The sequence below is a fragment of the Ctenopharyngodon idella genome, chromosome 5, assembly GCF_019924925.1.
Source record: "Ctenopharyngodon idella isolate HZGC_01 chromosome 5, HZGC01, whole genome shotgun sequence".
NCBI classification, from domain to species: domain Eukaryota; kingdom Metazoa; phylum Chordata; class Actinopteri; order Cypriniformes; family Xenocyprididae; genus Ctenopharyngodon; species Ctenopharyngodon idella.
In genome coordinates this window covers 40,645,242-40,657,794 of record NC_067224.1, presented here as the reverse complement: position 1 = coordinate 40,657,794, position 12,553 = coordinate 40,645,242, and the positions used below count along the sequence as shown (strand labels likewise).

Here is a 12,553-nt window from a genome sequence, read left to right as displayed (position 1 = left end):
AGTTTATTTATTTATTTATTTATTTAGTCATGCATAGGCATCAACTGAAACATGATTGGCTAGTTGGATTTTAACGATTTAACAATATAAACATGGTTTAATTTTTTACCTTTTGCATAGAAATGTTACAGTTTACATGTCATTTACAAACATTTTTACTTCTGTAATCTGTATTCTTGAGTGAAACAAGATTTTCAATGAAAAAATGTATTACAATACTTTTATCCATAGGAAATTGGGATAAATGGGAAATGTATCAAGCAACTGGCAGCTGTGCTAAACTTACTGTTTAAAAATTACAATTACTGTTTTCTGTTGTAATATATTTTAAAATGTAATTTATTCCTGTGATCAAAGCTGAATTTGAGTATTCAGTGTCACATGATCCTTCAGAAATCATTCTAATATGCTGATTTGCTGCTCAAAAAACATTTCTGATTATTTTCAATGTTGAAAACAGTTTTGCTGCTTAATATTTTTGTGGAAACTGTGATACATTTTATTCAGGATTCTTTGAATAGAAAGTTTAAAGAGCAGCATTTATAGGAAATAGAAATCATTTATAACATTATAAATGTTTTTACTGTCACTTTTGATCAATTTAATGAATCCTTACTGAATATTAATTTTTCAAAAAACTTTTGAAGGGTATTATGCATAGTTGATTTGATGTTTTGTGCAATGCCACATATCCAGGCATATACTTTCATATAGTTTCTGATTTTTAGTCCATCATCTTTATGTTTCTGTTCATGCAATATCTCTGCAGCGCACTTGGATTAAAATTGTAGGATTATTAAATATTCTCTTTGCTTTTCTGTCTCTGTAGAATCTTATATCACACTTGAACTTGTACGTATAGGCGTATGTTCTCGCTCCAGGGAGAGGAGAGTATGGGTAATATATGCTGAGTGTGTAGGCATCTCAACACCTCAAAGCAGTAGGAGGGAAGAACAGGAGGGGAAAGAGAGAGAGAGAGAGAGAGAGAGAGAGAACGTGTATGAGTTCGTGGAAAGGCTATTTAAGGGCAGTCCTTGCAATTCACAGTGCTCTGACTGAAGTCTCTCATATTAGAGAGGTGTAGTGCTTTCATCCTCTCTCTCCTTCTCGCTCAGAGGCTCGGTGGGCAGAAGGGTGTGTGGAATACATCACCGACGCTCTCAGATCTTCCAGCACGTGGAGACAGACGGAAGCTGGAGGTCTGGAACGCTGGATTCACGTCTTCTGCACCTGATTTGCTCAGTGGAAGCTTGATTCATCACCACAGGTATCTTTATCTTCTTCATCTGATGTGGTTTAACTTATCTTATGGATGCAGTGCTTTAGTCTTTTTTTGGATGTTGAGCTTTTTTAACTTTCCATTCACTCTGCTACTGACCCAGAGGTTGCTCAGAGGTTTCTCTTTCATTGCTCAAGAGGTTGTTGAGTTCTTAATTATGCTTCTTTTTATGTAAACTTGATGTTTCTCTTTAAAATGCTTGTAAAATGGTTATAAATGAGTACACTGTTAGATTGACGTTCATATTGAAATAAACATACTGACTTTTGATTTGACTTTGGATCTCTGAAACTAAATGGTTGAGCAAAAGGAGACTCCTGCTTCTCTTATAATCTCATTACTGTCTTGGAGAATCAATTGAGACATTAAAGAGTTCTCATTTCTATTTTATTTCCATATGCACTCTAAAATGCTGGGTTAAAAACAATTTATAATTGCTTATAAAGCAATTTAATAAATGATTATTGTTTAATTATTATTCATTAAATGTTAATTTCCAACATACTTTGGGTTCATTTTAAGCAAGCAGTACAGTCATTTTTAAACAATTGTTGAGTTAAATAAAACTACCCAGCAGGTTGGTCAAACATTTAACCCAGTCACTGGGTTTGTCCATTTTCAAGCCAATTTGGGTTGTTTTTAACCCAGCATTTTTTTAAATGTGTGTTTGAACCTAAAGCAAAATTTTAATTCTCAGAGTTCTTTTGAAGTATCAACTTTGTCTCAGATGTTTCTCTTAAAAATTCTCCTAAAAATAGAAACGAATGAGTCATGCAGAGTTCATACTGAGATTGAGATTTTGATTGCAGACTTTCTTGACTTACTGAGCACAGTATGAGACATTAAGATTTTTGAAACTATAGGAGACGCAGGAGACTCGTTTTGCTCTCCAACTAATCTCATTACTGTCATGGAGAAACAACTGAGACATTAAAGAGATCTCATTTTTATTTTCTTTCATGTTGGAACCTAAAGGAAAATTGTATTTCTCAGAAGAGATTCAGTTGAGTTCTTGGTTATTTTGAAGTATCAGCTCAGATGTTTCTCCTAAAATTCCCAGTAAAATTAGATACAAATGAGTCTTTTGTTATCATTCAGAGAAACAAACTGACTTTTGATTGCAGATGTTGATTTCTTGACAAGACTGAGCACAGTATGAGACATTAAGATCTCTTCTGAAGCTAGGAGATACATGAGATTAATGGGTTCTTTTTCTCAGGAGAAGCAGGAGACTCCTTTTGCTCTCCATTTAAACGTATTGCTGTCTAGGAGAAACAACTGAGACATTAAAGAGACTTCCATTTTTATTTTTATTTTTCATGTGTTGGAACTTTTTTTTTTCTAGAGGTTGTTTTTTCACAGCTGTGGAGATTCAGTTGAGTTCTTGGTTATTTGAAGTATCAACATTGTCTCAGATGTTTCTCCTCAATTTTATTTTTATTTTTTTTTATTTTTTTTTTGGAGAAATAAAAATGAGACCCAAATTAGACAAATTTTATATGCAGTAGAATTTTTGTGCTTTAAAATGGTAATTTTGGAGTTCATATTGAGATTATGATATTTTATTTTGACAAATCCGAATATACATTCCTGGCCCTATTGAAAATGTCTCATCAGTGCACATTATTTTAAAAAATCTGTGTGCATGTATGTAAGGTATGAATTATTTTTTTTGTATGTATTTTTTAATAATATGCATTCTCACCCCTCCCTTCATGTCTCTTTATCAAAAATAAAGCGAAGATGACAAATGAACGACAAGGAAGCACAAAAAATGAACATACAGTACACAAGAGTATATATATATGCAAGAGTTTGTTGTTAGTTGCCAGCAGCACAGCAGCTCCAGACATGACACTCAAAACCAATGTTGCTCACGTATGGAGCAGAAAAAACACAACCTCGGCGTCCGTTTTCAGGCCTTCCCGCTTAAGTCTCTCCAGCGCTGTGAAGCTTTTCTAACATTAATGTGAGTCCTAAAACTCGTGCCTGATCTTAGCCTTCATTTTCCAGTGATATTCTTCTCTTTTGTAATGTCTCTCAGCCATCTCTCTTTCTACAGTCTTTCTTCAAATCTCCCTCTAGCTCACTCTCTCTCCTTCCCCCTCATGAGTGGACACGCCCCCTACTGCTGATTGGCTACAAGTGTGTTGTGGTGCTCGGTCTGATCCACTTTCAAAAAATTGCTTACTGCACCTTTATATTTGGCATGAAACTGAAGTTGCAATAGTATTTTCCCTATTGTGATGTATATCTGAGTGAAATAGCTTCTCAACAAGAAAAAAAAAAAATTGTAGGGAGGGACTTGATTTTGTCCATCAGGGATTGATTGGATGGTTGTGGTTTGCTATTGGTCGATCTCATGTGAGTGACAGGTTGCCCCGCCCTTGTGCCAGTAAACACACCATTAGAGAAGAGATGTCGCTGCAAGAGGGAGGGGAAATTATTTTGATTATGAGGGCGCATGAATTGTACATGATGTACATGGCTAAATCATTTATAACAAATACTGTAATATTCCATAAATAACAATAATTGTCTATTTTGATTTCATGGTGACTTTAAGGCATCGTCTTCCTGCAGTGAGCATGAACATGTATGTTTTTATGTAAGGGATTCTGACAGACTGATGAAAGGCTGAAACCAGTGTGCTTGTCTTACTTTGATATCACCTGGCAAAAGGCACATATCCATCTGTCAGTCTGCGCATTTCTATATGACTTGAGTGCTCATCATGAAAATGACGTCCTCCTATGGAAACAGGAGAATGATCTGTGGTGCAGTTGAGAAGCAGCTGGTGTGTGTGTGTGTGTGTGTTTGTAAGGGAAAGACTCCAGACATTGTGGTTTTTGAGGTTTGGGTGCGTAAACAAACCATTACTATTTAATGTGTAGCTCTTACTTTAACAAATGCTTGAAATGCTATTTAAAATTGAAAGTTATTCTTCTGAGACTAAAATTTCTGACTTTAACTCTGCCTAGAGCTTTGACTCTACAACCTCCAAATTTGGGACAGACCTTCAGACTGTTCTAACCTAGTGTTCTCTGTCTTTTCTAACTGATCCGACTTATGGTTTTCCTAAAAATGAAGATTAAAAATCATAAATATCCCATAGACTTACATTAACGGAATGTTAAAAATGAGCCAAGACTGTTCAAACTCCAGCTGACAAAATTCAAGTTTAAACATCCATCCATCCATCCCATTCAAACTTTAACTTAACTCAGCTTTAAACTTCAACTCTGGTCAGGCTTTCTCAGGCCAACTTCAAAGTTTGTCTCGACAAATTTTTTATCTAATTGTTATAGCTCATACTTCCAGATTTTGCAAAGCTAGTGTGTAATTCATCCTGGACCATTTGTGAGTGATTCTTCAAATCATGTGGCTTGTTGATGAGAGGTCTCAGTGATTTTTGCTCAACAGACAATAAAATGAGCAAAAAATGAGTGCTGTTCCAAAAACCTAGTGAGCTGTCTACATTTTAAAGCATAGTGCGCTACCATCATGAAGACCATTTCAAAAGTTATAGCAACATTATGCTCCCTCTAATATACCTTCTTTTATGCAATTTAAAAGGCGGCATTACATTCTCCCCAGATTGCTCTGCAATAACTAAATCCCTTTCATTGCTGAAAAGTATCAACAAATTGTCAAAGTAAAAATCGACTATTTTAACAGTTTTATGCTTATTCAAGTTTTGCTTTGTGTCAAACTCCATTAAATCCAATTGTGAGTCGTTTGTCCCATGCCGAACTCTACTTGAATGACACACAGACTGCCAACAGTATGTAGAGTGGTTAATAATCAGTTATTTATAGGGATTTAGAAAGTAATTGCCTCTGTAGGCAGTGAACCCATTGTAGAAAAAGAAGTGCGCTTGGCTTAATTGTATTGAATGTACACCTGTAGTGTACTTCGAATCTTATATGTGTATTTAAAAAAAACTGTACGTGCAGATAATATAATATTAAGTAAATGAAGGGCCACTTAAGAGAGCACACTTTGATGGCTGTTTCTTAACACACTTAAATACAATTTTAAAAAGTGCACTTTGAAAATAATGGTAAGTTAAAAGTTTTACTTTAAAGTATACATTTTAAATCATGTTTTAATATATTTTTTGTTTACTTTAAAGAGGTACACTTATTTTGATGTGTTGACTAACATGTAAATCATCATTTTAACTGTAGTGTGTTACTCTTTATTATATTTAATATATTTTAAATGTAAGTCCTACTTAAGTGGGTCAAAAAAGCATTCTTAAGTTCAGCTAATTGCATTTAATATAAATTTAAACTATAATACATTTTAATTTAATTGCAAATAACATGCAATTAAGTGTCTGAAAGCATTACATTCAGTTCGCACTTAAGTCTATTCCTTAATAATATTAGTACTCTTAAAAGTATGCTGAAGTTACTTTCACAAGGGACAGCAAGGCAGCTCACTAGGTTTTGAAACAGAGCCTTTATCATTTGTGTGACACAGCACAAGCTTTTATATGAGGAAAATGTACACTATTTTTGGAAAGCAGAATGTAGAGACATTTTTGATGACACTCGGTGGCCCCATAAATGACAGCACGTGGTGTTTTAACTTCTACTGCGCTATTAACAGAAAGTGTGGCCTTTTTGTGGTGTGATCACCTTAGTATGATAATGCAGAGTGAATTGTTGCAATTCATTTGGTTGTTCTAAAGCTCATGCTAAAAACCAGATGGCCTTTTTTCACCCTGTCAGTTTTATCGGCATGTTTATGGAAGCACATCAGGTGAGCGCAGTGGGACGTTTTAGGTGAGCGTTTGAGGTTTAAGACCTGAGGAAAGAGTCAAGCCCCCTTCTCCATCCAGCTGAAATGAAAGGGCATAAATTGTCAGAGGTCAGCGGCAGACGGGGGTTTATGATGCCTCTGCTATGTGCGGTTCCTCCTGTGAAGGTGTGGAAGGAATGATGGGAGCAGAGAGAAAGAGAGAGTGAAAGAGGTCTGGGTCTGTCAGGACAGCTGGAGTGAGACCAACCTATGGCCTCAGGGCTTCACTTAAGTAAGAGAAAAACAACACTGTTTGAGTGAAATTTGAGATTTTTAGGGATGCATGATATATCGGCCACCATATCGGTATCGGCCGATATATGATCGTTTTTAATGTTATCGTTATCGGCCTGATAATATCATATGTAGATATATTAAAGCAATAAATAATGGATTATTTCCTTCAGCTGAGACACTTCAGATGCACACTGTCCACCATTATGGTTTTGAATTGCTTGAAATGTGATTGAAATCACTTCAAAAAGTGCAATATACAGCAAAAGTCTGTCATATAGCTTACATAATATTATAATGAGAACATTATAATTGTGTGCTTGGGACATGGCTTTTAATGGTGAGACTTTTGTTTTTGTAATCAGGCTCTCAAAAATTATATACAAATTCAGATTTAGATTTATCGGCCAATATATCGGTTATCAGCTTTCAAATATAAAGAATTATGGGTTATCGTATCGGCCAAAATTTTCACATCGGTGCATCCCTAGAGATTTTATTTTGGTGGGCCAATCTAGCATAGCACTTACTGCATACTGCCAAAGCGAAGATGTTTTAACTTTTTGCAGTTCGATCAAATAATAAGTCAAGACAGAAGTGTTGAAAATTGTGGTTAATAATCTGGTTGATTTGTCATACATTGCATTGTGTAATACAGTGTTCTGTACAGTGTGCTCATGTTGTATACCACACATTTCGGAAAAGCAGTAGGTCATGTGGTTATTCCATACATATTTTCCACCGGATATATGCTGCACACTGCTAAAACAGTGTTAAGTAAGTGTGCTGTTCTGAACATTGAAGATGTCAACAAGTTTTTCCTTTTGATGTTAGCATGAAAACCAAAGAAATCTAAACCATGTCCAAATTTTAATTTTAGTCAAGTATATCCAGGTGTTCTTGAATAAAATTAACATCAACGGGGATCCGGACTGGACAGCTGCGCTGCAAACCAGTTATGTGGTGTGTTCTAGGGTCTGTGTTCCCATGAGCAGTCTTTGATATAAGCGCCTACTTCCCATAAATCTCAGGGAGTCTAGACAGACAGGTCTGGGTTGCATGTGGACCTGTCGTGCACATGGCCTGGTGCTGATGGATCACTTCCAGGTTCTTTTTTTTAATGAGAACCACTCATTTGATTTGGTAAGCGGCCACTAAAAATGAGTGAATTCATGTCTGGTGTATCCGTTACACCATGAAACTTCTCACTTACTTAAAGGGAAAGTGTCACGTAGGGGCATTTCTCTGATGGTATCCTCATCACAGTCAATGTTCTGGAAGTATTCAGCAGTTCAGTGAAATTGGAGAGTTCTGGAGGTCGCCTTAATGAGGAAAGCATTGATTCGCAGGACAATAAAGTATCTTTCCATCTAAAATTATTCTGATATAACAGAGCTTGTCACATGCCTGTATCACAGTATCAGTTCCATATATATATAATATATATATATATATTGTATATATGCTTCAGTTGTGATTTTCCTTGTTTTGCCTTTCGGAGTATGAAATGCATTATGGCTTTAGACAGCTTTTCTGGTACAAAATGAATTAAAGTGTAACTGTATTTTGTCATGCATTTGGCGTCACATAATTCATTCAGCCCACAAAATTTGTTACGCTTTGCAACCCATACAAAAGAGCTCAGCAGTAACCTCTCACTCCCATGAAGCACTGGAAATGATTTGAGTCTCCCTTTTCTCTCAAACTGTGCAAGTATTTGTCTAAAATATGTTTTTATTCTCTTGATCAGTCACTACAATCAGTAGTTTTATATTGTACTAAAAAAATGGATTACATAATTTACAATGCTTCATGGGATGAGTTGTTCATTCACTCTTAAAGAATTTAATTTTGATTTTAGGTCTCTCCTGTGCAATTGTTTTGTGCATTTGTTTATTATTTATTTGTTTGTTTGTTTGTTTATTTATAGTTTATTCACGCTTAAAAGAATTTAAGAACACTTCTACATTTGTCTCTTTTTTTATTTTCAATTTTTTTTTTAATTTCTTTCTTTTGCTTCAAATCAACATTAGTAGTCATTAATTATGGTGTGGTTCATGGCTATTTTGTTGTGTGTTTCTTTTTTTTAAAAAAAACAGTTTTTTAAAATTTTAATTGACAACTATTTCGAGAACTAAGGTTAATAAAAAAGTAAATAGATAAATAAAAATTGACAGTCATTCTTGCATTCTATTTAAAAGCTGATGATTATCTCATGAATTAAAGGTGACCTTTTACAAGATCTAATATAAATTGGCCTTTTAAAGATGAAAGTCTCTGGTGTCCCCAGAATGTGTCTGTGTAGTTTCAGCTCAAAATACCCCACAGATCATTTATTGTAGCTTGTCAAATTTGCCCCTATTTGGGTGTGAGCAAAAACACACCATTTTTGTGTGTGTCCCTTTAAATGCAAATGAGCTGCTGCTCCCGGCCCCCTTTCCAGAAGAGGGCGGAGCTTTAACAGCTCGCGCTTCGGTTGCTCAACAACAACAAAGCTGGAGAATCTCACGCAGCCAAAATAAGGATTGTCAGTAACGGTGTTCAGCCTTACATTGTTAAAACCGGAGTCGACACTGATGGAGAGACTCAGGAAGAAGTTACAACTTTTAGAATGAAACTGGACGTTTCTGAATGGTTAGTGGATAAATTTATGTAGTTGCTGTGGAGTTGATTCAACTCATTGACTAGCATGTGCCGTCATGTTACTCTTTTGTGCAAATCCAGCATTGAATTGACCCTCGTTTGTGAAGCAGTCCGGCGTAAAATGACGGCATGTCAACAACACTCTACTACAACAACTCTTCCTCTTCTCTAAAGCAGCCCAACATGGCCTCACCCCCTTTGTTTTGTGTTCTTGGGGATGGGGTATATGTAAATTTTAGGGTTAGTGATGTCACTAACCCAAGAAAAAGCCATTTGTTGTAGTCCTTAAACAGCAAATTCTTTAAAAGAAAATACCTCCCTTTGCATTGAACTTTGAGCGTCGGAACTTTGCAGATGTTGTTTATGCTCAAACAGCAACACACTAACTAAAATTAAAAAAGTGAAATCATAATTAACCACCCCTTTAAAAAGCCTCTAGATGTGGTTGCACAATCCCCTATCCTAATGATTTAAATGACTTTTGGATTGTAAGATGTTTTATTGCAGCATGATGTCAATCACAACAATACTTTGATGCTTTACTTTCTAGAAAGTAATTAGTACACAGAAAGATTCTAAATCTGTTTCCCTCAGCAAGCAAAACAGCATGTGGCATTGTGCTCGGCGTAGACATCAGTCAAAGTCTTGTAATCGCCCACTGGCAGTGGACTAAACATGTTAGAGTGTTCACATATACAGCATGCAGTCTGCTCTGTACTTCTCCTGAAGTGTAGATTGATACGTCCTGCTATAGGGTTACAGTGGATGGTTTATCTTTAAGCTCTAGACTTCCACCAAATTGTATATTTGTTAGGGGTGGAATCTACTGAACGCCGAAAAACCTTTGACGTCCGGAGCTCTTCCAGTCTAAACTCGTATGACACACACAGGCACAGAGTCTTCGCTGTGGACCAGGCAAAACAGATGGCTGAATACACAGGCCAACATTCCTAGTCCCTGTTTTCCAGGTGGGAAAGTTCCCTTTCTGTTGCCAGTACAGGGAAAACTAATAAAGATACAGTAATTCTGGATTATAACTTAAAGAAAGCACTAATTTGTGTTCCAGAAGGAGGATTTCCCTTTATAGTATTCTTAAATACATATTTATTTCTTAGTGTACAGCTTAGTTTGTGTGTATGTATGTATGTATGTATGTGTATGTGTGTGTGTATATATATATATATATATATATATATATATTAGGCCTACATATAAGCAGAGTAGTACATACCTATAAATCAAAATTATGGAGATACTAAGTCATAATTATGAATAAAAAATTGAAAAAAATGTCCACTTTTTCTTATATTTGTTTATAATTTATCCTCTTTTATATGTTTGATAAAAGCATATCATAATTATGATATAGAAATAATAAGATACTAGGTCATAATTATAAAAAAGGCATAAAAAGTTTATGAGAATTCATAATTATGACAGAAAGTTGAAATCGACAAACAGTCAACTTTTTGTCAATTTCAACTTTATTATTTCATAATTATATTAAAGTTAAAATTATGAGATACTACATACTATAAATCAAAATTATGAGATACTAAGTCATAATTATGAATAAAATATATAATATATAATTGACTCATTTATGCCTAATGTTTTATGAGCTAGTAAATCAAATACTTTTTAAATGGAAAATAATTCTTTTGAACTTTTTGGAAAAACAGATTACATAACATGCTGTAGTTTTCTGCTTGCTGTCAAGTTTTTTTTTAATTGCACTTTGGATATACTGCAGTATAAATGGTACTGCAGAATCTCAACAGATTTCCGTGGCATGGTACATACATCATACCGCCCAGCCGTAGTTGCAAGTAACAAAGCAAATGTTTAGTGAGTTGTAGCCAGATTAGCATTAGCCACACAAGGTGTTTTCCAGAAACTCCCACCAGATGTAGGAGAAAAGCCTGTGAAATTCAAGCTCAGGTTTGTATGTTTACATCCTGGTGTTTTAAAGACCATAGGAGAACACTTAATAGATCTACACTGAATTCAAACCTTTGTTCCTGAACCTACCGTAGCGACCCAATCGCTGGCCTTTATTTTAACTTTATTGTGTGCATGCCGTGTATACGATCTCATAAACTCGTGTGCTGATTTGTAGATCCTTTGCATTAGTCTTAAGTGTCGTTTTGAACTGACCTTTAAGTGCTGTGGGGTCACGAGGTCAGCCCTTGTTAGGGTTTGGAAAAATGTAAAAAACCTGGGAGTGTAGAGTGGACACTTCAAAGAGTGAAGATGAGATGATGTTGTGGTTAAGGGTCTTGGCTGGGATCCCAAAGGTCACAGGTTGGAAGACGCATAAACTGGACGGTTTCCATGTCACCTCTGTAACCTGAAGGAAAAGCACTTAAGAGCTAGCAGGCTGCTCACAGCGGACTAACCATGCAGTTGGTTGATTGTAATTTAACATATTTAAATCCATCCTAAATACCAAGAAACTTAGGATACATACTCAGCTTGAATTCACTCACTGGTGATTAATCTCATTCACATAACATTTATTACATAACATAACACGTTATGTGTTTTTGTGTTTTCTTTTAATAGCGTGCATTTCACGGAGGAATCTTTACTTAATTTTATTTATAAAATTTATAATCATGAATAATAACATGCAAATAACATGAAATCTTCAATATTATTAACTAAAGGCTTATCAGGCATAACATTATGACCACCTTCCTAATATTGTGTTGGTCCCCCTTTTGCTGCCAAAACAGCCCTGACCCGTCGAGGCATGGACTCCACTAGACCCCTGAAGGTGTGCTGTGGTATCTGACACCAAGATGTTAGCAGCAGATCCTTTAATGGTGGAGCCTCCATGGATCGGACTTGTTTGTTCAGCACATCCCACAGATGCTCGATTCGATTGAGATCTGGGGAATTTGGAGGCCAAGTCAACACCTCAAACTCGTTGTTGTGCTCCTCAAACCATTCCTGAACCATTTTTGCTTTGTGGTAGGGCGCATTATCCTGCTGAAAGAGGCCACAGCCACCAGGGAATACCGTTTCCATGAAAGGGTGTACATGGTCTGCAACAATACTTAGGTAGGTGGTACGAGTCACATCCACATGGATGGCAGGACCCAAGGTTTCCCAGCAGAACATTGCCCAAAGCATCACACTGCCTCCGCCGGCTTGCCTTCTTCCCATTTTGCATCCTGGTGCCATGTGTCCCCCAGGTAAGCGACACACACGCACCCGGCCATCCACGTGATGTAAAAGAAAACGTGATTGATCAGACCAGGCCACCTTCTTCCATTGCTCCGTGGTCCAGTTCTGATGCTCACGTGTCCACTATTGGTGCTTTCGGCGGTGGACAGGGGTCAGCATGGGCACCCTGACTGGTCTGCGGTTATGCAGCCCCATACGCAACAAACTGTGATGCACTGTGTATTCTGACACCTTTCTATCAGAACCAGCATTAACTTATTGAGCAATTTGAGCTACAGCAGCTCGTCTGTTGAATCGGACCACACGGTCCAGCCTTCGCTCCCCATGTGCATCAGTGAGCCTTGGCCGCCCATGACCCTGTCGCCGGTTCACCACCGTTCCTTCCTTGGACCACTT

At 36.6% G+C, this 12,553-nt stretch overlaps 1 protein-coding gene across 1 annotated transcript in view; it reads left to right on the top strand.

The window, feature by feature from the left end:
• Positions 1–989: 989 nt before the first annotated feature.
• tnca (tenascin Ca) overlaps positions 990–12,553 on the top strand; it is a 56,811-nt gene continuing 45,247 nt past the window's right edge. The window contains exon 1 of the mRNA XM_051892787.1: positions 990–1,267. The gene's annotated coding sequence lies outside the window, so the exon portion shown is untranslated. The remainder of the gene's footprint in view (positions 1,268–12,553) is intronic.